The 24754-nt window shown below is 38.5% G+C and overlaps 1 protein-coding gene and 1 long non-coding RNA gene across 2 annotated transcripts in view; one reads left to right on the top strand and one right to left on the bottom strand.

Moving 5' to 3' along the window:
* Window positions 1–24754, top strand: part of LOC5579075 (ETS-like protein pointed) — a 412535-nt gene that overhangs the window by 176680 nt on the left and 211101 nt on the right. The gene's annotated exons all lie outside the window — the stretch shown is intronic.
* Window positions 9256–9929, bottom strand: LOC110674224. Its single transcript, XR_002498746.1, has 2 exons — window positions 9549–9929; window positions 9256–9488 (listed from the first exon to the last, which is right to left on the bottom strand). It is a non-coding gene; the product is annotated as an uncharacterized LOC110674224 (long non-coding RNA).

Raw genomic sequence — 24754 nt, 5'->3', positions numbered from 1 at the left:
ATTGTGGAGATGCAGAGGTATTCTCGGTCTTTAGAAGCAACAATCATTACACCCTAACATTCCTTTCATATCCCAACTGACTGTAAGGACTTGGCCGGCGCCGTTATTGATCAATAATATTAGATCTGCTAAAATTGCACTCCGAGAGTAAGCGGAAACTCCCATCCCTTATTCATTTGGATCGCAGTGCAATTATTACCAGTTCTGATCAATCACGGAGTAGCAACCATTGACATGTACAGTCAGTCTATGCTATGCTATGCTATGCTATGCATAATCAGCTCTGCACAAAATCATTCTCTCTCTTTTACTCTTTCATGTAATTTGCATACAACAAGGCTAGTAAACGTCAAAACCCCGTACAAAATCAAAACAATGCAGAGCCTTTTGAATGGACTTTGAAATTGAACTTGAACAAAAGATCAGATGGATTTCGTAAAAATATCAAAGAGGTTATCTATTTTATATAAATAAAAATGGAACGGTGTTTGTATGTCACAAAATGGATTGAGAACGGGCCAATCGAATGAGAAAAAATCTGAGAGGTGCAAGTCATGTACCAAGAATATAAAAGAAAAGACAATTTACACCGTCTTCAGCCAAAGGCTGCACAGACTGAACATTACTAACATTAGACAACGGACACATGGAACGACCAGTGGACCAGTGAAGAATTTTTCGTTTGACGAAAAGTTTTCTCCGACTGGGGCGGGAATCGAACCCACACTCCGTAGCACAATACGCCTAAACGACTGACGCCGCTAACCGCACGGCTACGAAGCCCAGCTATTCCAGAAAAATCCAAATGGAATCCAGGGTTATATGTTTACCTAATTGAGCAAATTTTCCTCAACCAAGAACCTCAATTTAGATTGCATGTCTGTGGAAAATACTTCCCTCATATTGCCAATACGAGCATTCCCTTGGACAAGCATTTCTAAATTTAACCACCTAACCTTTTGCCGACCACCGCCTCCACGTCATCATCACCTTTCCCAACCATCATCGGGAGGAACACATCCGTCCTGTTTGTCCACTTGTTGAGGTAGTGGTTAGTTGCATACTTTTCGCATATCATCCAGAAGAGCGAGCAGTCAGCGGAGACGACTTGTTCCTTTTTGACAACCTGTCCGGTTCATCTAGTAGTCCACTGACACCGACGAATGGACGAACGGACGGACGAAATTGCAACCGCAGCGAACTCTTTTTCGTCGCAGTAGGCCTAGGCCTAACGAGAGTTGCTACTCATTAACTTGGGCGTGCTCGTCGTCGTCGGTCGCTCTCGCTCGCAACTCGCAACGCATACTTCGATTGGGATTTAGCAACTGGCCGGGAAGTGCAGTAACCGCTACGACTAGGTACGACGACAACTTGTTGGATCCGCCGAGCGAATGCTGTTGGCATCGAGTTGACGGAAGAAAACTAGAACATAACCGCGCGCTCTGTCATAATTAATCGTATCCGGTGCTTTTTCCCCGCGCGTTGACCGCCGCTGCCTGTGACACTTCGTCGTAGATCGGCGCGGTTCTCAGGGAGGTTCGAAATATTTAAGGACATATAGGAAGGAATCCCTATCATGGCAGTGAAAATGGCTTCCTCACATATACAAACACATTTCTGGAAGTCCACATTATTTCTCAAAATATTTCACTTACCTACACTAAGTTCACTCCCAAATTGTTAACGGGACATCAAGACACTATTACCTTACGATTTCCGTAGTTTTAACACTAGTAGCTGGTGAAAATTTCATGAACCGTGCTAATTTTCAACACGGACGTTTAACTTTGCTACAATTGTTTACATTTATCCGCCTGCGAACGAAGAACACTTTTCGTCGAATTTTACCACTTTCGCTAAACGTAGAACCTCCAACACAGTTTACTTTCACTACTTGGTAATTAAAGAACAATTACTGGTTGATTTCTGATCAAAACAACTTAAAATTTCACCAAACCGTGCTAAAAACAATCACTTGATCACAGCATTTCGCTTTTTTTTATTTTTCTAATGTTACGCCAGCTGCTCGCTCGCAGGGGTGTCAGATACGTTGATGGTTACGTACGACATCAAGCAATCTTATTTAGTCGAAGGGGAAAAGACTCAAATTGAAGTTGCGATTACTGGCAACAACGTCTTATCAATTATAATTTCACTATTACCAACAAATAGAAGAATATTTTTTGTGTACCACTACTTTTATACAGTTATTAGTGGATTCAAAGGAGTTTCACCTTAACTGTTTTCAGGCTAACGATGTCCCTCTCGAAAACTCATCAAAAACTGTCGTAATTTATCGGTTTATAGTTATTACCATTATTATTATTATTAAAATCGGTGCCATGTGTGGCAGCATATCCTCCTCCCATTTAGCACTTAATTAGAGAGCTCCAGCTCTTTGGAATCGTAAAAATCTGACAGCGCCGCGGTCGCTTCTTGTGTTCTGCAGCGACCCCTGCTGGGTGCGGGTGTCAATCTGGGAACACACTTTCGGAAGAGCGCTGTGAAATTCGATCCAAAGGTGCGAGATCAAAGGCTCGTACCTTTGTAGTGTTTCGAAATGCGGCGAGATGTTAAAGAGCAGAATGGGAATCGATTTCGAGTGCGCGACAAAGAACACGAAACGCCGCGGATCGTTTTGTTATTGAACATTTATTGATCGCAGGAGGCCGCGGCTCGCATCGCGCTTTTAACAGAGACGTCTCCAGCAATAACAAAGATAAACGCGTGGCGGTGGCTGTGGCTACTGTGATTACTTACTTCTGACTGGGAGACCTGATCTCGCCTACTCCTCTCGAGTTACACAGAAGCTGTACGATGGTGGCAAGTAGCAAGACAACTTCTTTTGTCACGGATGGGCTGGCAGTTGGTTTGTAGGAGTATCGAGTTTAACCATCTCGGAACGCGCGCACGCCACTTCACAGTCAATAACTAGCCACTTTGCTGTGCCAGGGAACCAGGGAGCGCAGTTAATTTGTATCCCCGACAAACAAACATTTCGTCGCCGCCACCGCAGCCCTCGATGGAGATGTCACGGTGCTCCTCAGACCTTTATCATCTGAAGAAAACTATTGATCAATAAGAACGTCGGCCTATTCCTTACAGCTGGTTGGGATGGGGAATGAATGTCAATGTGTAATGATTGCTGCTGCTAGAGTCCGAGTATACCTCTGCATCTCCACAATCACCACGGGAAGGGTTTTAATTAGTGAAGGAGGAAAAAGATCGGGGAATCGCCTTTGGTCGGTGATGCGATACATGGATAATGAGGAATTATACGACTCTTACTCAAGATTAGTTTTGCATTTTTGTCTCGCCGTGAAAAGATATTAGAGAAGATTAATCTTTGCGTACCCATTATCTGTTTTCGAGGATTTTCAAATCTTCAATTAGCAGTAAAAAGTCTTATTCCAACCGATTTTTTCGAAATCTTTGGCATGCGATCCAGATTCCTCTTAATTTGCAAGGGCCTCAAAATTGAATCGGTTCACCTTATAATTCCGGAGTTAATCCGGATTCCGTTGTGGTCAGAACTTGCCGAAATACGATGAAGGCGGCCATTCCCACAACGTTATCAGAACCATTCGTGCGACCCCTCAATCTTCGTGATTTGTCAAACTATGAGCGAAATGAGGATTAGAAAGTTCAATGATGATTCAAGATTGATCTAGTCATACCAGATGTATAAACGATAAGCTCGATTTCTGTTAGGGATCAAGCGTTCTGACGTTTGACTTGGACCGTTTGGCAGTAAATCGATAAGATCGATCATCAAACTTATCGATCAGCTCTCAAACGACCAAAGCCATACGTCAAACCGTTTGATCCCTGGTATGGTAGGAAAGGAAACCAAATTATTCATTTGTCCTTGTCAGATTGATACCTAATGAAAACATTGGTGTTGAAAGAAAATTTCTCCAAAGGCTGTTCCAGAGATTTCTCAAGGATTTTTTTTTTTTTTTTTTGAAGATTCCTCCAGGCATTTTACTATAAATTTATTCCAGATAGAGAATCTCTCCAGTTATCCATTCAACGATTTCGGCAGAGATTCCTTTACGAAGAAGTGTTGGTCCCAACCCGGTTTTTAAAACCGGATCAGATAGGGCTCCAGGACCCCCTTTGAAGTTCCTCCAGAAAATCTGCCTGGAATTCCTCCAGGGATTCTTCCGGAGATTTCTCCAAGGAATATTTCAGGGATTCCTCCAGAAAAATCTGAACAGGGATTCCTCTAGAGATTTCGCAACGAGTTTCTCAAGAGTTGTAACAGGAATACCTCCAGTGATTTCTTCATAGAATCCATCGGTAATGTTTTTAATGATTCCTCCATGAGCTTTTTCAAAGATTGATCCATGGATTCCTGCAGAGATTATTCCAGATATTTTTCAAGCGATTCCTCCTGATGTTTCTTCGGAGATTTATTCAGAAATTTTTCCAGAGACTTCTCCACGCATTCATCCAGAAAAATATCTATTGGAATTCTTGCAGAGATGTCTCCAAGGATTTCTCCAGGGATTCCCACCCAGGGATTACACTAGGGGCAACTTCTTTCAGGATTACTCCGGATATTTCTCCAGAAATTCCTTCGAGGATGCATTCAGTGTATTCCACAGGTTGTGCTCTCAAAATTCCTCCATGAATTATTCCGGAGATTTCTTCAGGGATTCTCAACGGATTGCTCCAGAGATTCTACCGGGAATTCCTGTAGGGATTCCATCAGCAAGTACTCCTGTGATGCTCCAAGTAATTAATTCTTTCAGTAGAATCTCTACTTCAATTCCGTTTGGAAAATCTCTTCATGGATCCCTCCGAAGACTTCATCTGGGATTTCTACAAAAATTTCTCAAGGTTCCTCTAAAGGCAATTCCAGGGTTATCTCTAGAAAGAATCTCTGTATGGGGTTTTCCCGGGATTTCTCCATGGATTCCACCAGCAAAATATCTACAGTGATGCTTCTTGGGATACCTCCAAGGATTCTCCAGGGATTCCTCCAAAGATGCCTCCAGTAGGTGAGTTCCGGCGAACAATTTCTTCGAAGAGAAGAAATTTTCTTCCCATTACTCATTAGCAAGAAAATTTTCTTTTCTTCGAAGAAAATACGCGCCGGAGTTCGCCTGCAGGAATCCTTCAGTAATTAACTTAGATAATCCTTCTACAGGGACTACTCCAGTGATTACTCTAGAGAAAGTTTCAACAGGGATTCCCGCAAAAATTCCCCCCCTTTTTTCATGACTTCCTCCAAGGCTCCAGTAAATCTCGAATGGTTTCCTCTAGTAATTGTTCCAGGGTTGAGCTGGTTGAGAATCGACTGTATATTTCATTGAAATATGCTACTCGTCTACGCAGTCTTTATTATTAAAAAAATCGATGAAAAAAATAAAGATAGCGTAACCGAAAAACATGTTTCATGTTCCAAGGATATCTTCAAGAATTCATCCAAAGATTTCCTCGGGAATTACTTCATAGGCTCATGCAAAAATTTCTCCAGGATTTTTTTCCATAAGTTTCACTGAGGTTTCCTCTAAGATTACTCTAGATTTTTTCATGAGGTTCCACCAGAGAATGCTCTAGGAATCCCTTCAGGAACTTATCTAGGGATGTCTCAAAAAACTTCTTCAGGAAAGGAGTTCAAGGAAGAATTTCTTTAAAAAAAATCGGAGTGGAAACCTGGAGGACTTCTTATTCTATTAAATGTAATTCCTGGAGGAATTCATGGATAAATTTCTGTAGGAATTTATAGAGGAATTCTAGGAGGAATCCCCGGAGGATTTTTTGGAGGCCCAGAACGAATCTCTGTAGACATTTCAAAGGGAATCCCTGATTACCTGGAAAAAATGAAACAAAAAATCTTAAGAATAATTTCCTGGGACAATTCCTAACAACTCTTAACGAGTCTCAGAAATGGTTCCTAGAAAAATATCGAGAGGACTACTTAAGGAATTTCTGGAAACATGACTGGAGGAATATCTGAAGTAATCCTTTAAAAAATTGTCTTAGTGTAACTTGGAGAAAGCCTAGAAAACATCTCTGCAAACATTCCTATAGAGATTTTCCTGGAGGAATTCTTAAGTGTTTCGGGAATAATTTTTGGAGGAATGTAAGGAAACATTGCTTGAAGAATCTATGAAGAGATTCTTATTCCTGGTAAAGTTTCCTAGGGAATCCTTTGGTTTGATGAACATTTTCATTTAATGAATCTATGGTGAAATCGCTGGAGACATTTCGGTAGAAACTCCAGGCAAAATCGCATTAGGAATCCCAGGAGGAACTCCTGGCAAATTTCCTGGACGAGTTAATGGAGGTATTTCTAGAGCCCTATCAAAACCGGTCTAGACAATCTGGTACCAAACAAAAATTATTCCTAGAGGAATCCAATGAGTTTCGGAAGAAATCGATATAACATTCAATGGAAGGAGTTCTCAAAATCATGACGTTTTTTGAGGATCTTCGGTGAAAGAAATCCTCAGAAATTCTTGGAGAACCTCTTGAAGGAATTTATAGAGGAACTTCTGAATGAATTTTTGTAGGAACTCCCAGAGAAATTCCTGGAAAACTCCCGGGGGATTCGTGGAAACTTCCACGGGAGTATTTCTGGAGGAACTCCGGTAGAATTCAAGGTGGAACTGCCAGGGCGATTCTTGGAGCAACTCGCGAGGAAATTTCCGAAGGAACTGCAGTGGAATTCATGGAGATATTCTGGGGAACCTCCGGAGGACTTTTGGAACTCCTTAAATCAATTCTTTGGAGAAACTCCCGGAAAAAAAGCCGTGAGTACTTCCGAAAGATTCCTGGAGAATTCCTGAGACCATTCCTGGAGGAACACCTGGTGGGATTCCTGAAGGAACTTCGGTAGAATTCCTGGTGGAGCTGCCAGCGGGATTCTTGGAACAACTCGCGAGGAAATTCCCGAAGGAACTACGGTGGAATTCATGGAGTGACTCCGGAGAAACTCCGGATTTGAAGGGACCTCCTGAGAAACTTCTAGTGGAGCTCCTACGGAATTTCCAAAGGAACTCCGAAGGAGTACCCGAATGAACTTAAAAGGAGTTCGGAGCTCGGAAGGAATTGCCGGTGGAGCTTCGAAGGAATTCTTGGTGGAGCTCCGGAGCTTTTCCGACAGAACTGCTGCGAAATTACCGGTTGAGTCCAGAGGAACTTCTGGGGAATTGCTGGAGGAACTCCGAAGGAATGTACAAAGGAATTCCGGAAGAGTTCCTGTAGGAAGTGTGGAAGAATTCCTGAAGGAATTCCCGAAGAAACACTGTAGAAATCTGAAGAAGTTATCAGAGAAACTCCTGAAGAAATCCTGGAGGAACCCCGGAAAAAAATCCTGGAGGAACTCCGAAGGAATTCCTGGAGGAACTTCGAAGAAATTGCTGGAGGAACTCCCGATGAATTACTGGAGGAGCCATGAAGAATATCTGAGAGAACTACCGGAGGAGCATTTCAGCCTAATTTTTCTATACCTAATACATTATTCGTCACAAAATCTTAGACTCCTCCCTCTCTCCTAAAATGCTACGTCATTTATGAACGGTCCATTAATGGAATCACCGGAGGAATTCCTGCAGGAAATACCTGCACAAAGGAGGAATAGGGTGGCCCTTATTTAGGTATAAATTTTGATTCATGAGTAAATTGATTCGGAAAGTTTTAGCCTAGGGTGGACTCGAAAAATCAGTTTTCAGACTAACTTTTTTGTTTTCAGTTTTACATGAATGTGGTCTTCAAAAGAGTTGTAATTATACACATTTTTGCTGAACACTGCAAGTTTATAATTCGTGTGATTTTTCACCGTAAAACTGAAATCAAAAAAGTTAGACCAAAATAATTGATTTTTCGGGTTCACCCTAGGCTAAAACATTCAGAATCAATTTACTTAGCTCAAATGAAGAGTTAGATCAAATGTGTCTTCGACAAAGTTGTTCACAATAACATTTTCTAAAAGTTTACAGAAGAGCTCAGCCACTAATTTCATCAAACAAAAAAGTTTGAGTCAAAATTTATAACTAAATAAGGGCCACCTTATTCAATTTTTTTCTTAGAAGACATCGAACGTCAAAAATCGACGAGAACAGAGAAAATACTTTTTTCTTCCAACTTAAGCTGCAGTTTTTGTCATAAATCTGCACTGTTACTTCAATAGGGCCTAACTGACATGAGCGATTTCTCTTCATCGATCCTCTCTCTCGCTAAATTAGATAAATCTGCAATATTTCTTGTTGATGAAGCAATATGTAATGATTCTTCATCGTACAGCACAAACATATGTTACGAAAAGAGAATAAGTTTTCTGCAATAATGCAAAGAGAGCAACGATGATGAGAAATCAATGGATGTAGGCCCTTAACAACATTTTTTCTCATGCAGATTAGAATACAATCTTAGTCCAATTTTAGTATCAAATGCTTAAGTTTAGGCCAGAAACACATGTTTACTCAATGTTTAAGTGGTTTTCGTTGGTTTCAGTCCAAAAAAAAATTTATTTCGCTTTTGAGATTTTATTACACCCCTTGGTTTAAACTTGCTTAAATGTTGGGTGCATGTTGTTTTCCGTGTCGCTCTCGAACTGTCAGATAGGAACAACCCCATTGTTAGCACTTTCCAAAAAGGGAAACTTTAGTGCAAATTTGTCGGCGAAGTGAATGTTAAAAAGTGTCAAGGTTGAAATGTGCATCAATTTTAATAATAGGGTCCTAACATGTTTAATGAAATCTTGTTTTTATTGGATAACACGAAAGAACATGTTACTGCAACCCGCATAATCATGAATAATATGTGTACTGTTTTCTAAATGACCACAACTATTTGCAACAATACCAGACCCATTTCGTATAACATGCAAAATAACAATAAATGTACAGTACCAGTAACGGTATTGACAGTTTGATAAATAGTAATTGGAAAAAGTACAATATGGGGAATAGGCGGTTAAGTTATGTTACCATAAAAAATCGTCGATTTTCCCGAACAAATTTTTTCGTTTACAGTTTGCTGAATGGTAGATTTACTATCCATTTCTTGACAAATCTACTGTTCATCAAATAAGGTGGGAATGGTTGAACTATTAAAAATCATTGAAAACAAATACCGTATGTGTAATTATTGGTGTACGGTGTTTTATGGTATTTTAACCCTATGCTGAATTGTACCCTTACGTTCATACTATTTCAAAGATTCGGGGAAAATGAGTCAAACAACATTAGATTTCATATTGGTTTTTATAATATTTATTTAATCTGTTTTCTTCTTATTTTGCTTGGATCATTATTTATTCTTTCAAGTGGATCTTTCTCTCAAATGTTGCCCCGGCTGCAGAATGGCGGATCAGCTGACGTCGTTGAATATCTGTATTATTTAACATCTCAGTATAGCGCATATTTACCATAGTTGATTTAGGGCAGTAAAGTGGATTTTGCGGAATAAAGCATATCATCGTCGCATCAGCTTTTCCGAAAAAACGCATTGATTCTTCAAACATTTGGTTACTTCTGAAACATGAAAAAATACATTGATAATACATATATCGAGACCCAAACACTTCTGCTTACCATCAAGACAAGAATGCCATCGTTTTGTGGGTGGAATTGATTACATTCAATCCGGATCTTAAGTCCAGCACTTCAGCTTTAAAATTGTTTCACTATGGTTTGGTACTACGCACAAAGTCCATTTCCTTTTCGGATTCCTCTAGTTCCGCGTGCATTTTCTGACTTTTAGTTTTGTGCTGTTGCCACATAATGTTTTGTTCATGAAGACTTCGCGTCCGATGAAATTGCACTACAGGTAAATGTACATTTGCAGCTGAATAACTTCACGAAAAATGAAAACACCGACACTAATCCGTGATAAAGCCATGAATTCTTTTAATTTTCACTTTTTGAAAACAAAACATATGACAGCTTCGCCAATATAATGAAAATTGGCAAGCACCCAACCACCACCAATACCAATAAATGCTACTGTTTTCCAAATTCTTAAACAAATGTAATTAATGGTGAAATACACACATGTGTTAGTGTGTTGTGCAAACAATTTGAGAAAGGGTTACGGTACGTTGCTACCATTTATCTCAAATTTTCATGCTCATATGGTGTAACTGTTTTTGCACAGTACAATAAATTGTCACTGTTTGGTTCAGATTGAAGAATCAGTTTTTTATTGTCTAGAGCAATGATTTTCATATTGTTCAAAAAAAAATCAACTGTTTTGAATACACTAACCTTTTCAGATAGAATAGATTTACTGTTCTGAACATTAGACAAACTGTGTTTTTCTATGCGGGAACTACTTTAGCAATTTTTCCCGCTCAAATAACAGATATATCATATTTAAACTTTAATTTAAAAATTGGATCCATAAATGAATCTTGACACTTTTGATCATGTTTGACGTTCGCTTCGTCGACAAAAACACCACAGGGGTTTGAGTTTCAACACTGGGGTTGTTCCTATCTGACATTTCGGAAGGGATACGGAAAACAAAATATACCTTAATCTTTAGTTTAAGCCAAAGGGTGTGACAAATCTAAAGAAAACATGAAAAAATGTTTTTTGGCCTTAAACAAACGAAAAACATTAAACATTGAGTAAACATGTGTTTTTGGCCTAAACTTAAGCGTTTGGCTCTAAAATTGGGACAGGCCTTTAGGATCCTATTGAAAAAACATTTTTGAGGCGGGAAAATTTACCAAAGTAGTTGCAAGGATACGCTCTACCGTGTTATTTGATAAAAACAAGATTTCCCTATTGACTGGTGAACTGATATTTGATGGAATTTTTTTTTCTGACGATAACGGTTTTAGGAGCACCGTGAGATAATGTGTGGCAAACGAGTGTTTGGTTACGCATCGGGAGCAGCAGCGCGCGCTACACTTTACCCGCAATCCAAATGCGCTTCCAGTCAGTGCTTCTAGCCAAATGGAAGGTGAGAAATGTTGACACAACTCGGGAAGATCAAAGTAGGCTCCGCATCCCACCAACAACTTCTTTCTTTGTTGGTGCAGTATCGGTTTTCAATGCTTACAAAACATTAATCCAACTGAAAACCGTTGAGCTAACTTTAGTTCAGATTCATCGCAAAAATCTCGCCGAAAGAGAGAAAATACTAAATCCCCAGACGTAAGCGCGAGATGAGAAGAAACCGTTGCTCCACCCTTAAGGCCCAAACGCAATGATAGCGGAACGGCAACGGAATGCGGAACCGGTTCGCCAGCATGAACTATAATCAGCTTGTCGACTCAGTGTTGATCTAATTTCATTCGTTGTCAGCTCAGTCGAGATGTTGTGATTCATGCTGGCGAACCGGTTCCGCATTCCGTTGCCGTTCCGCTATCATTGCGTTTGGGCCTTTATTCGCCACCCACGCCACGCCAAAAAGTTGTCGACTCACACAGTAGGCGAAAGTTGGTGGAAGGCGATTGGTTGCTTTGGGGCGATTATTTCTTCGATTGATCGACAAATGGACGAAAAGACCCAATCGGTCACAGTGTGCGGGGGATGCTGGATTGGGGCGCGCGATATTTCTCCATCTCCACCGTTGAGAGCTCCCACGCGAAATTTACAATTCGATTCGATGCTTGTTCCGATTGGTGATTGGAATTGGAGAGGGGTACTGGCTTGGAAACGCTGACAATCGCCATCTCTGTGAATCTAAGAAGGCTGAAATTTGCAAAGATTTTTGAATGAAGATCACAGTAAGCTTTCGGTTTCGAGTGTTCCTTATTTCGATACGAATCTTGGCTACTGTGATTCATTTATTTCATTTCAAATTATATCTTTATCGTTTACCAAAATTAATCCATTAAACAATGCTTTCCCGTGCAGAAACTCCCAGAGTTTTCTTGTGGGACTGCAGAGGACTCCTCGGATTCCATGAAGCAAGTAAGACATCAACATTCCCATCCCCAAATTGACCTGCATTCGGACGCAGCCGGTGCCGTTATTATTAGTTATAATAATGAATGCACCAGTACTTACACATTGGGGATCCTAGTGATCCTGAGTAACGTCTGTTGGTTCCCTGTGGAAGTACAGCTTTTCTTGCAATTACGGAGTAGCAATAGGGTCTTAAATTCCTGTCCCAATTTTAGTACCGAACGCTTAAGTTTAGACCAAATGCCTTTCGTTAGTTTACGGCTAAAAAACATTTTTTTTATTTCTTGGGATTTTGTCAAACCCTTTGATTGTAACTCAAATTTTGGGTGTATTATGTTTTCCGTCACCCTCCCGAAATGTCAGATAGAAAAAACCCCAGTGTTAAAAAGTAAAACCCCTGGTGGCACTTTTATCGACTAAGGGTCTGTCTCATTTGCGTTGTTAAAACGAGACCGAACTTAAATTTGACAGTTCGGGAATTATTTCCCCTCTGATTTCGATCTGTCAAAAATAAGTCTGCTCCCAGAGGAGACTTATTTTTGACAGATCGAGAATTATTTCTCTAGTTCGTGTTTCTTGTCGTCCACATTTTTCGTCCCGCTTCGATTGCCGATGTGGCCTTCGGTCTGACCTCCCAGCTGCACCATGGAACTATTGTAAAGCTAAGTATGCTGTTTCGCTCAAGAAAAGTAAAGAAATTCCTTGACTGAAAGGGTCAAGAAATTTCCTACAGAGAGCCCCCTTTGAAGTGACATTTCTTCTCAACTGCGTACTGCGATCAGAAAAAAGTGATTTTCTTGACCATTTCTTGGGAGAAATTTTCCACGCATCGAGATAGGCGATTCCTTTTCTTGTCAGTAGCAAACCGGCCTTAAGTTAGAAAATGCAATTCGTCGGATTTATCTCGGTATCCTTGCAAGATACCCTACTTCGGAAGCAGGGCGCATTAGAGCAAATCCAGATGCGAATCGAATGCTCCACTTCCGAAGTTAGGTATCTAGCATAGATTCCGAGAGAAATTCAACTTCGGAGAAAACCGTTTCTAACTTTTGCCGCGTCCAAAATATAAAGCTTCCGTGTGTGTTGTGTAGGTTGTTCAATCCGGATGGCCAATCAGAAAATTTCTGTGTTGGCCAAAAGGAATAGTTGCAGGGCTGTTAGCGAGTCACTTTTGACCTGGTAACTATTTGCAACTAAAATTGAAGGGCCTAAAAGGTAGGGATTTTTGCCTCTTTCTGGAAAGTTTCAGGTGAATAGTCCTCAAACATTTTTGTCGAGAAGTCCGAATGTTTGGTCGGGGCTCTGAGGAATTTTTGATGCCAATCCGGATAAATTTTTGAAAACAATTATAACATCCATTTTCGTTTTTAGGCATTCTTTTGAGTGAAAACTCGTAGTTTTGAAATCACTTATTAATCTCTATTTTGATCATTAAAGTCCAGGTCTTTGCATACCCCAAACAAACAAAATCTAGTTTATTTCAACCAAAATTCTACTTCGAATATTGCACAAACAAAAAAATAGTTTCCTTTCACAATGTCACTTGGTTGAAACAAACTAAAAAACTGTTTTGATAGTTTTGCGATAATCAAATTAAATTTAAAAAACGTTTGTTAGCAACAACCAATAATTAGGTTATTTCATATGACAGTTCTCTTTTTTTTTCATTTTATTTTTGTTTCATTGGAGGGGTATCAAATGTTCAAATATTGTATAATTACAGTGCATTTTTTTTTTACAATAGAACTAGATCGTTCAAAATGTGCTGCGATCTTTCTCATCAGCATCATGAGTTTGAAGCGCCATATTTTGGGTAGTATTTAGCAAGCGGAAATCATCAGAACCTGTGTGGGAGACAATTTTTGTTTGTTTTTGTATCGATTTATAATAGTTGTATTATAATTACCTAATTAATTGTATTATAACTACCTACGTTTCAAGCCTTAACCTTCCAGTCGTCGCGCGGTTTGCCACCGTCAGAACCACTACGCTACTGCTGGGCACGAAAAGCGAGGTTTTTTCAACAGTATTGTACAAAATACAACAGCGCGACGACTGAAGTATTAAGTTATAACTTACAAAGATCAGGCAATTCAGAGAGACATTCAATATCCTACACAAAACCATTAATGAGGCTCGCATCCATCGTTCATTGTCTGAAAAAAGATTATTATTTTACCTTATTAAAGCTGGGTCACTCAATAAAAAAGAGTTATGTGCATCACTTACCGTACAAAATCTTATGCATGAGGTTTCCAAGAAAAATGTTGCAGTTTGTTTAGTTTGATATTCAAAATTGTTTGAATCTACCTAAAGCTTTGGTTTGAATCTCAGATATCCAAAAAAAAATAAACAACCTAATAAATGATACCAATAAACCATAACTTAGTTGACATAAACTGACAAATTGGTTTAAAACTATCAGAATTATTGTTAGATTTTACTGAAACCAAAGATAGAAACAACAATGTTATTATTTTATTTCAAATGCATTCATGAGTTTGAAACAATTAAATTTAAAAAATAGATATTTCAAACTTTGCTTTTGTCAAGAGTTGGAGTGCTTCGTGGTCTTCGATAATATTCTTCATTATAATATTACATATCGTGGTCTGCGTTCAATTTTTTTTTATATAGAAGTCAATGAGCGTCCTCTGACAATTTTTAGTTGCAAAAGTGAGTTTTGCCTTCGTAAATCCCATACAAACTTTTAACGGCTTGCGCTAAATTATAGTTTCACCGATCGAGATGAATTTTTACACAGTTGTTATAGGACCCAAACAGGACCTGAAAAGTGGGCTGGATTGAGAATCAGAATTTCATCCCACACTAATAATTCATTCGAAAAAATCGTAGGGCTTTTAGGGGGAGAGGGTGTATCAAAATTCAAAATATTTCTTTCGAGAGAGGGAGGACATGAAATCTTACGTAAGACTTCCTAGAAAATTTAAAAAAAGCAATAATTTTGTTGCTCAAATTGTAAAATCCTTTGAGAAAAACTTTTCACTGTATCCAGCAAGTGTCGTGCAGTGATAGATTTTCAAGACGTAAAACGTTGACGTTTGTTTTTCTCTTTAGGGTATTAACTATATTCGCCCTAAGAAATGTTGCGCTCACGCTGGCTATGCAATAGTACAAACGTAGAAAACTTTATTTCACGGTCTCTTCCTTGATATCACACTAATGACATTATGGTAAACCATTACGAAAAAAACTCTCCTTCAAACGAATTTTTTTGATGATGTTGTGAATCCGGTATAAAGAAGGACAAACACGTTTTTTAATTGTTTAATTTTCATTGTCTGAGCGTCGCACTAATATGTGATTAGTGCACTGTGTTCATAAAAAATCGTTAGAATGCAGCGCCGCGCTTGAATCATTTGATTTCGAAGCGCGGCGAGTGTGAGTTGTGCGCTGTCCGGTATGGTATCGGTGCGACAATATTTTGTTTTGAATTTTTTTCGAACCGACAACGATTACGAATTGGACCAGACAAAAATTAAATTTGACAGTCCATTGATTAATTGGAGAGGAAATAATTTCTGAACTGTCAAATTTAAGTTCGGACTCATTTTAACAACGCAAATGAGACAGACCCTAAGTGAATGTCAAACATGATCAAAGTGTAAGATTCAAATTTGGACCTATTTCTTTTAAATTCTGTTCGAAATCTTTGGCAAGTGTTCATCAAAACATCACCAACTTCCCGATCGATTCCCAGAAACAATGTCCCCAAGCGAGAGCTGTCAAATCATCTGGTTGTAATCTGCCTCGTTTACAAGTGAACGACAGACGATTTAATAGAAAAAAAAAGAGTCAAAAGAACATCCAGCAACAACAACTTCATCGCCGGCTGAGCTCTTTGAAGCCGAGAGAGTTGAATAGCTGAATGGTAGCCGAGATCTTCAACTCGAGATATCCTTCGTCGCCTTCGACTTGGGGGGAAGGGGACGACCGAAAGAGTCGTCGTACTCTTCGAGTCTCTCTTCCTCGTTCAGACGCCGTTTTTTTTTTTTTGAAGTCTCCAATCCGCAATAATCTCTCTTCTCGAGTACCCGAGCAGGAACGAATAACTCATAGCTTGGGTGTATTTTGTTTTCCGTGTCCCATCCGAAATGTCAGATAGGTACAACCCCAGTGTTAAAAGGTTGAACCGCTGTGGCATTTTTATCGATTAAGTGAACGTCAAACATGATCAAAAGTGTCAAGCTTCAAATTTTGAATTGCATTTTGTGAATTGCAGTTTGAATATGATAAAGCTGTTATTTTAGCGGGTAAATTTGCCAAAGTAGTAGCAAGAACACGCTCTATCGTGTTACTTAATAAAAAAAAAACAAGATTTTACCAACAATTTTAGGATCCTATTCCATGCCAGATAATTTGCTGTTGGTCGACTAAAACGCCACGAGACTCAACCTTTTAACACTGGGGTTGTTCCTATCTGACATTTCTGAAGGGACACGGAAAACAAAATACACCTGAATTTGAGTTTAAACTTGTTTTTTTGGCCTAAATTTTGGAATCAAAAATGGGACAGGCCCTTAGGACCCTATACCCTAATTTGATATGGTTCGAAATTCTCTTTTGCTCGGGTAACAACATCCCCAACAAAACTGGCTTAAGCCAGTCAGTTCCAATCCACCAAACGACTTTAGTTTTTTTCGCCAACTTTCTTCCCCTGTTTCGACGAGAGATTAAAACCGGAGAAAAAGGCTTACCGATTACCGACTTCCATCCAACCCAAACCGATCGTAGGACCCCGCGAAAGGTTGCCAAGCAACCATCTCTCAGAGCAGTTTTACACAAGGAAGCACAACAAGGTGCCTACTACGATTGCGACCAAGGCGACTGCGACACACATTCAACGCTATCTCTCTCGCGCACAGGAAATATAAAATTACAACGAAAAGCCAAAGCACAGAACGGAGAGTCGTTGAGGTCCCCTCATGGAAGAAGGGTTTCAGGAGGAAACAGGGAGACGAGGAAAATGATGAATGAAAATTTACTGCGGCTCGAAAGGTGTGTGTGTGTGTGTAGCGGGAATACGATCGAGAGGAAAGATACGGTTCGTGACGTCACATGTGGACTGCGAACTGAACCTGGGGTCTACTTGGATTGCAGGGCTGGTTTGAGGTCTCATTTTAGAGGTCGATTTTTGTGATTTTGTCACACCCCTTGACTTAAACTCAAATTTTGGGTGTATTTTGTTTTCCGTGTTCCTTTCTAAATGTCAGATAGGAACAACCCCAGTGTTAAAAAGTTGAACCCCTGTGGTGTTTTTGTCGGCTAGGTGAACGTCAAACATGATCAAAAGTCTCAAAGTTCAAATTTGGAATCACTTAAAAAAAAGTTTTTGAGCGATACAATTTGCCAGCAAAAACATGCTATCGTGTTATTTTTTTTAAAGTCCATGTCACCACTAGAGTGCCTGTAAACAAGAGTAACGTCTTGACAGGTCTCCTGCTTGATTGGAACGCGGATTTGTATGGAAATGACAGTTCATCGCTGGTCCGATTTTGACATTGACGCCACTTTTATTTAAATCCACTCTGGTCACCACCAGCCCTGGGATTGGGATTTTATGAATGGGGTCTGTTTTGCGCCGTAGGCTGGGTGCGGAAGACGACGAAGAGACGATAAGCGAGAGAGCGCATAAGAGGGCTAAGAAGGCGAAGCAGATTGAGAGTTTGAAAACTTTTGCACACCGTAAAGGGGTTTTTCTGCCTGTCTTATGCTGCATCTGGTGCATAACCTGCTGCTGCTTCGCCTACTACGATGTTGATCGTTTTTTAAGTTTGTATGCGACCGAAGTGCAGGTTGGTGGTGCAAAGGAAAGATCAGTTTTTTCTCATGCTGCTGCTGCAGCCACCATAGGGAATCGCAAAAAGTGCAAGAAGATCGAAGGGAACAGATGTTGAATGGAAGACGCAAGAGACACTCTGTCAAAATGCAGTTGAAATTTGATGGCAGTTTAAGTTTTAGTTTTTATGCTTGCTCTGATCTGGGGAATTTCTTAGCTTAGTAGGCCGTTTCTCCAGTACGGTATTCTGATTGTAAAAAATCGACCTGTAGAGGACAAAAGTTTCTCAATAATTATTAAATATTTAGACGATCATTAAACTCCTTATAGAAAACTCAAAATTCTCTTGAATTTGTGCTCTTAGAATTCTACTCAAATTACTCTTGAATTGCAGCTCGAAATTCTTTTGGATTTCTGCTTGAAATCTTGCTCTTAATGTTCTTGAATGTCTACTCGGAATTCTGTTGGACGTCAACATGAAATACTGTTGGATTTCTGATCGGAATTCTGTTGTATTTCTACTCGAAATCCTCTGGAATTTTTACTCGCATTCCACTTGGATTTCTACACGAAATTCATTTCTTTTTCTACCCGAAAAAAAACTTAGATTTCTACTCGAAATCTTAGTGTATTTCTACTCAAAATCCTTATGAGTTTATACTCGTAATCCTTATAGATTTTTATTCGAAATAATTATGGATTTCTACTCTAAATCCTTCTAGCTATCGACTTGATATCCTCCTGGATTTCTACTCTAAATTCCTCTGGATTTCTACTCGACATCCTTCTGGATTGCTGGTCGAAATCCTTGCGAATTTCTACTCGATATGCTATTGGATTTCTATACAAACCAATTAGGATTCTAACAAAATTCTGAGAATGAAATCCCAAAGGACTTTGAGAACAGAGTCTGAAGAGATTTAGTAATCAAGGACTCTGAGAAATGAATCTAAGAAGTACAGAACATATACCCCTTCTAGCACCAAACCGAATAGCGCTTCCCGCTTTTTTACTAGCGCCGCCTTCCCTGTACGTTAAATCTAATGTCGGAAGTAATGCGCTGTATGGATCATCTGATGATCTGTACAGCGCACTACTTCCGACATTAGATTTAACGTACAGGGAAGGCTGCGCTAGTAAAAAAGCGGAAGGCGCTATTCGGTTTAGTGCTAGAAGGGTATATAATGTACAATATCAAAGTGTTATTAGAGAACGGAATCCAAAAGTATTCCGAGAAGGGACCTATGAGAGCTTAAAACCTCAATCCAAAAGGATCTCAAGAAGAATTCCAGAAGTGCTTCAGCCAGAAGTCCAAAAGTTGGCCAAGAACCAAGAATCTGTGAGCACGTAATCTAGATTGAAAATGGAGGATTCTGAAGATGATGTTATAAAGTATAGCTTATAGAATACAACAGCAGATTATAAAGTGTATTCTTAAGATGAACACAAATTGAAGTGCAATCTGAATTACAAGAGAATTACGAATACGGAATCTAATAAGATTTCTAGAACGGAATCTAAAAAGAATCTGCGACAGCAAAAATGAAATCCGAGTCTATATCTGTAAGAAATCAAGGAGACAACTGAGACGATTCTGAACAGAATTCCACAAAAATCTAGAGGATGATGTCAAAATGTAATTCAAGATCGAAATCAAAAAGGATTCCAAGATCGGAATTCAAAAGGAACTCGAGAACGAAATCCAAAATTGTTTTGTTAATGGAAATCCAAAGCACTCCGAAAGTTGAATCCAAGTAGATGCAAAGAGCAAAAACCCAAAAATATTCTAGTAACGGAATCCAAAAGCATTTCGAGAGCGAAATATAAAAGCATTCCGAGAACAGAATTTAAAAAGATTCCAAGAACGGAAACCAAAAGGTTTCAGAAAACGAAATCTAAAACGATTCCGTGGACGAAATCCAAAAAGATTTCGAGAAAGAAGTTCGAAGACGAAACCCAAAAGTATTCGTAGGATAGAAACCATAAATATTCCGAGGATGGATTCCGAAAAGATTCTGAGAACGTAATCCGAAATGGATTCCAAAAGAACGGAATCCATAAAAATTCCGAAGACAAATTCCAAAAGGATTCCAAAAAAGAAATCCAAAAGGATTGTGAAGAAGAAATCCAAAAGGATTCAGAAGACGAAATCCAAAACGATTCCGAGGACGAAGACCAAAAAGATTTAGAATAAGAAATCTGAGGACAAAACACAAAATAATTCGTAGGATAGAATCCAAAAGGATTTTGAGGTCGGAATCAAAAAAGATTCCGAGGACGAATTCCGAAAATATTCTGAGAACGTAATCCGAAATTATTCCAAGAATTAAATCCACGAGAAACGGTGACGGAATCCAAAAGATAAAAAGGTCGGAATCGGATCTGATTAAAAAAGAAACGGAATCCTAAAAGATTCAGAGGATGGAGTTCCATTGAAATTCGGAACACAAAAAAAATCTGAGGATGATATCCAAACCGTAATTCGTTTGGTGGCCTAGGGCTAGTGAATCCCGGCTGAATAGAAACCAACCGAGGACGAAATCCAAAAAGATTCCAAAGACAGAATCCAAACGATTCCATCGATGGACTCCAAAAGGATTTAGAGTAAGATATCTGAGGACGAAACACACAAGGATTCGTAGGATAGAATCCAAAACGATTTTGAGGACGGAATCCATAAAAATTCTGAGGACGAATTCCGAAAAGATTGTGAGAACGTAATCCGGAATGATTCCTTAAACACAATCCAATACTGATTACGGAATTCAAAATATGTCTGAAGACGGAATCCAGAAAAATTCCGAGGACGGAATCCAAAAGGATTCCGAAGACGAAATCCAAAACCGGATTCCGATGATGGATTTCAAAAGGGTTCCGAATACGGAATCCAAAACGATTCTGTGGACGGAATCCAAAACGATTCCGTGGACTGAAATCAGAACGATTCCAGAGACGGAATTCAAAAAGATTTCGAGGAAGAAATCCGAAGACGAAGCCCTCAAGAATTCATAGGATATAATTCAAAAAGAATTTCGAGGACAAAATCCAAAAAGATTCCTAGAACGGATTTCGAAAGAATCCTGAAAACGTAATCCGAAAAAAATCCACGAATAGAATCTATGAGATTTGCTAGATAGGAATCGAAAAGGATTTTGAACACAAATCCAAATCCCGGAAAGAAGTATTTGAGCCATAAGTCCAGAACGAATCCGAGCAGAACTGCATATGGAATCTCTGAATTCGAGTACCAGAACGGAATTCAGAAGTTTTTGGAAGATGCAAGAGATTTCCCAGAACGAAACCAAAAAACATTTTCGAGCACCAATACGATAGGTTGTTGTTCCAAATCCAGAGATAAAGTAGAAATTTAACAAGTTGTGAGTGAGAATGATAGAGAGTTCACAACATGTAATCAACGGAAAATATTAGAAAAGAATTTGAACCCATGAACATAATCCATTTATTTTTGAAAACAGAACTCATAAGACTTTTAGAAACAAATCCCAAAAAAGTTGCGCAAGAAACATTCCGAGGACGGAATCTGAAATCTGTAAGGTTTTCGAGAACGAAATCCAGAACGATTTTGAAGAAGTAATAGAAGGTGTATCCGATTAGAAATCCAAGAACAATCTGGAAAAGACTGCAGCAAAACTCCGGATGGAATTCCTGGAAAATCTGGAGAACAAAATCGAAGAGTATTTTTATTATGGAACTAAAGAGATATCGAGCTAAAATCTAGAAGGATTGGAAGAGGAATTTCGAAAAAATTCTAGAAAGCAATCCGAAAGAAATGCGAACAGAAAGCAACAAATATTTCGAGCAGAGGCAGTGCAACAGGGTCCTAAAGCCCTGTCTCAATTTTAGTAGCAAACGCTTAAGTTTTGTCCAGAAACACATGTCTACTCAATTTTTAAATGTTTTTCGTTGGTTCAAGTCTAAAAAACAATTTTCATTGGTTTTGAAATTTTGGCATACCCCTTGGTTTAAACTCAACTCAGTGTTAAAAAACTGAACCCCTGTGGCGTTTTTGTCGACTAAGTGAACGTGATGAGGAATGGAAAAGGAATGGAATAGGAATGGAATAGGAATGGAATAGGAATGGAATAGGAATGGAATAGGAATGGAATAGGAATGGAATAGGAATGGAATAGGAATGGAATAGGAATGCAATAGGAATGGAATAGGAATGGAATAGGAATGGAATAGGAATGGAATAGGAATGGAATAGGAATGGAATAGGAATGGAATAGGAATGGAATAGGAATGGAATAGGAATGGAATAGGAATTGAACAATTTCGAGCAGAGATCCTAAAGCCTTTTTTGCAAACAATGCAAGTAGAAGCTCAAGAAAAAAAAACAAGATAATATATGAGTAAAACATTGAGCAGCTATCGACCACAATTCCTAGCCAAGATTCAATCCGTCTCCGAGCAGAAATGTAGAAGACATTCGAAAACAAAACATCAGTGGAACTTCGAGCAGTATTTCAGAGGAACTTTCCTGTAGAACTACATTAAAATTCTGGAGGATAACGATAAAAATTATTTAGATTTTAATTTTTTTTTTCGACACTTTTGATTGTGTTTGATGTTCAATTAGATCGACAAAATCGTCACAGTGGTTTTTGCTTTTTAAGACTGGGGTTGTTCCTATCTGATATTTCGAACGGTACACGAAAAACAAAATACACCCAAAATATAAGTTTATACCAGTAGGTTAGACAAAATCGAAAATAAACATGTTTTTGAACTTAAACCAACGAAAACCATTAAATAAATATGTGTTTCTGGTCTAAATTTAATCGTTTGGTACTAAAATTGGGACAGGGCTATAGAACCCTATTAAGGATGATCAAACCAAATGTTCAGGACACTAAAATGAACTCGATTAGAACTTTAGCCAATAGATGTAGACATCCTTGCAGATTTCGATCTAGATCCCAAGATGATGTCGAATAGAGATTTTTTAGAATAGGGTCCTAAAGCCTTGTCCCAATTTAAGTACCAAACGCTTAAGTTTAAGTTAAGAACACGTGTTCACTTAATTTCAAAATGGTTTTCGTTGGTTTTACTTAAAAAATATTTTTTACGATTTTTGAGATTTTGTCACACTCCTTGGTTTAAACTCAAATTTTGGGTATATTTTGTTTTCCGTGTCCATTCCCAAATGTCAGATAGGAACAACCCCAGTGTTAAAACTATAAGCCCTGTGGCATTTTTGTCGTCAACGTGAACGTCAAATATGATCAAAAGTGTCAAGGTGCATAATTGGAACCATTATTAAAATTAAAATTTATTTATAACCCGTTATTTGAGTTAGAAAAATTGCTAAAGTAGTTGCAAGAACATGCTCTTTCGTATTATTAAATAAAAACGAGAATTCATTAAAAATTTTAGGACCCTATTTCTAGCAGGCTAACGAAACAGTTTCGAGTAGAAGCAAAACGAAACATCAGCGCAATGATCGATGAAGAAGAAGTCACGATCCAATGCATCGTTCAGGCTAGAGCTGATATTACGTAACATAGGCTTTCTTGATATCAGAAACAGTTTTCACTGGAAATAAAAAGTATGACGTTTGATATCAAGATAGCCGTAGATTACGTAATATCAGCTCTAGTCTGAACGTAGCACAAGAGTGTTCCGAACAGAATTGTACAAGGCTTTTGAGAATAGAGAACAGATTAGATGTTTGAAGCGGAAATAACGAAACTGTTTCGAGAAAATTTCAGCAATATTTTGAATCACAGTTCTGGACGATATTTAACAGAAAATCAGGAGAAGCAATTCAGAAATTTTGAATGACGATGATTAGAAAATCAGAAAAGCTAAACTCCCACAGCAAGTCGAGCAGAAATATAAAAGGGATTCCAGCAGATTCCGAGAATACATTTTAAAGAATTTGGAGCAGAAATCCAAGAGTTACAATGTATTTTCAACAGAAGTAACTAAAAGTTATGAAATTCAAGAAGGTTACGACAAAAAATTGTTGAGTAGAAATTTAGAAGAAAAATGTTGTAAAAATCCAAGGGACTGTCAAGTAGAAATTTTAAACTATTTCGATTATAAATCCAAAAGAATTGTAGAAAAATTGCAAGAATTCCAAAGCAATTAAAAAACCGAAGAGAATTTTAAACAACCATCGTCTATAATATCTAGCAAAGAACCAATGGATTTTTTGAGCAGAAATATGTGAGGAATTTTATTACAAAATATCGTTAGAACGTCGAACATCAATCCAAATGGGCTTTCTAGTAGAAATGTAAGGTGAAATTCAAGAGGGTTACGATAACAAATATGGTTGGATTTTGAGTAAAATGATTATGGAGAACCCTGTAGAAATAAAAAACAGGATATTTTCGAGTAGAAAACAAGAGAAACTGTCAGACAGCAATGCTGGTAAATTTCCACCAGATGTTCGGAAGAATTTGAAGCAAAATCTAAGGAGGATTGCGAGAAGAAATTAGATAGTAAATAAGCTGAAATTCATAGCACAGTCAACCTTCCCTTACTCGGTATTTCCTATTTCGATATAGAGATAGATAGTCAAAGTTAGTTTTCATGGCTACTTCGATTATCCCTTGGATCGCATTTGCACTGGTTTTGTGTTCCATAACTTGATACCTATCTAACTCGTTGACTTTATGGCAGAAATCTGTAAATAAAAATCTATTGTCATTAGAAAATTGATCCACTAAATTTTGAGCACAAAAGTTAGGATTTTGAGCAAACATTTTGAAGAAACTGCTCGAAAACTTGATAGAGCAATCCAGGAATAGTTAAGCTTAGATACAAATATGTTTCTGTATTTATTTCTTCAAAATACACTTGAATATTGTTTTTGTAACTCTGCTGGATTTATTCTTAAAATCATCCTTGATATTTATCGTAACGACGTCAGCAAATTCAGTTTGCAGTGTAAACCATTATAAAGGTTTCTTTAGTGACATAGCCATCAAACTTGTTTATCTTTAAAATAGTTATCATCAACCAATGCCCTGCTATGGAGTCACCGCTTACTTTGATGTTCATTTAGCGTATTTAGCATCCATTCAAACGTCAAGCTTCGTGTGAACAAAAA

This window comes from Aedes aegypti, chromosome 1 (assembly GCF_002204515.2).
Source record: "Aedes aegypti strain LVP_AGWG chromosome 1, AaegL5.0 Primary Assembly, whole genome shotgun sequence".
In the NCBI taxonomy this organism is placed as follows: Eukaryota; Metazoa; Arthropoda; class Insecta; order Diptera; family Culicidae; genus Aedes; species Aedes aegypti.
This window is presented reverse-complemented; position numbering and strand designations above follow the sequence as displayed.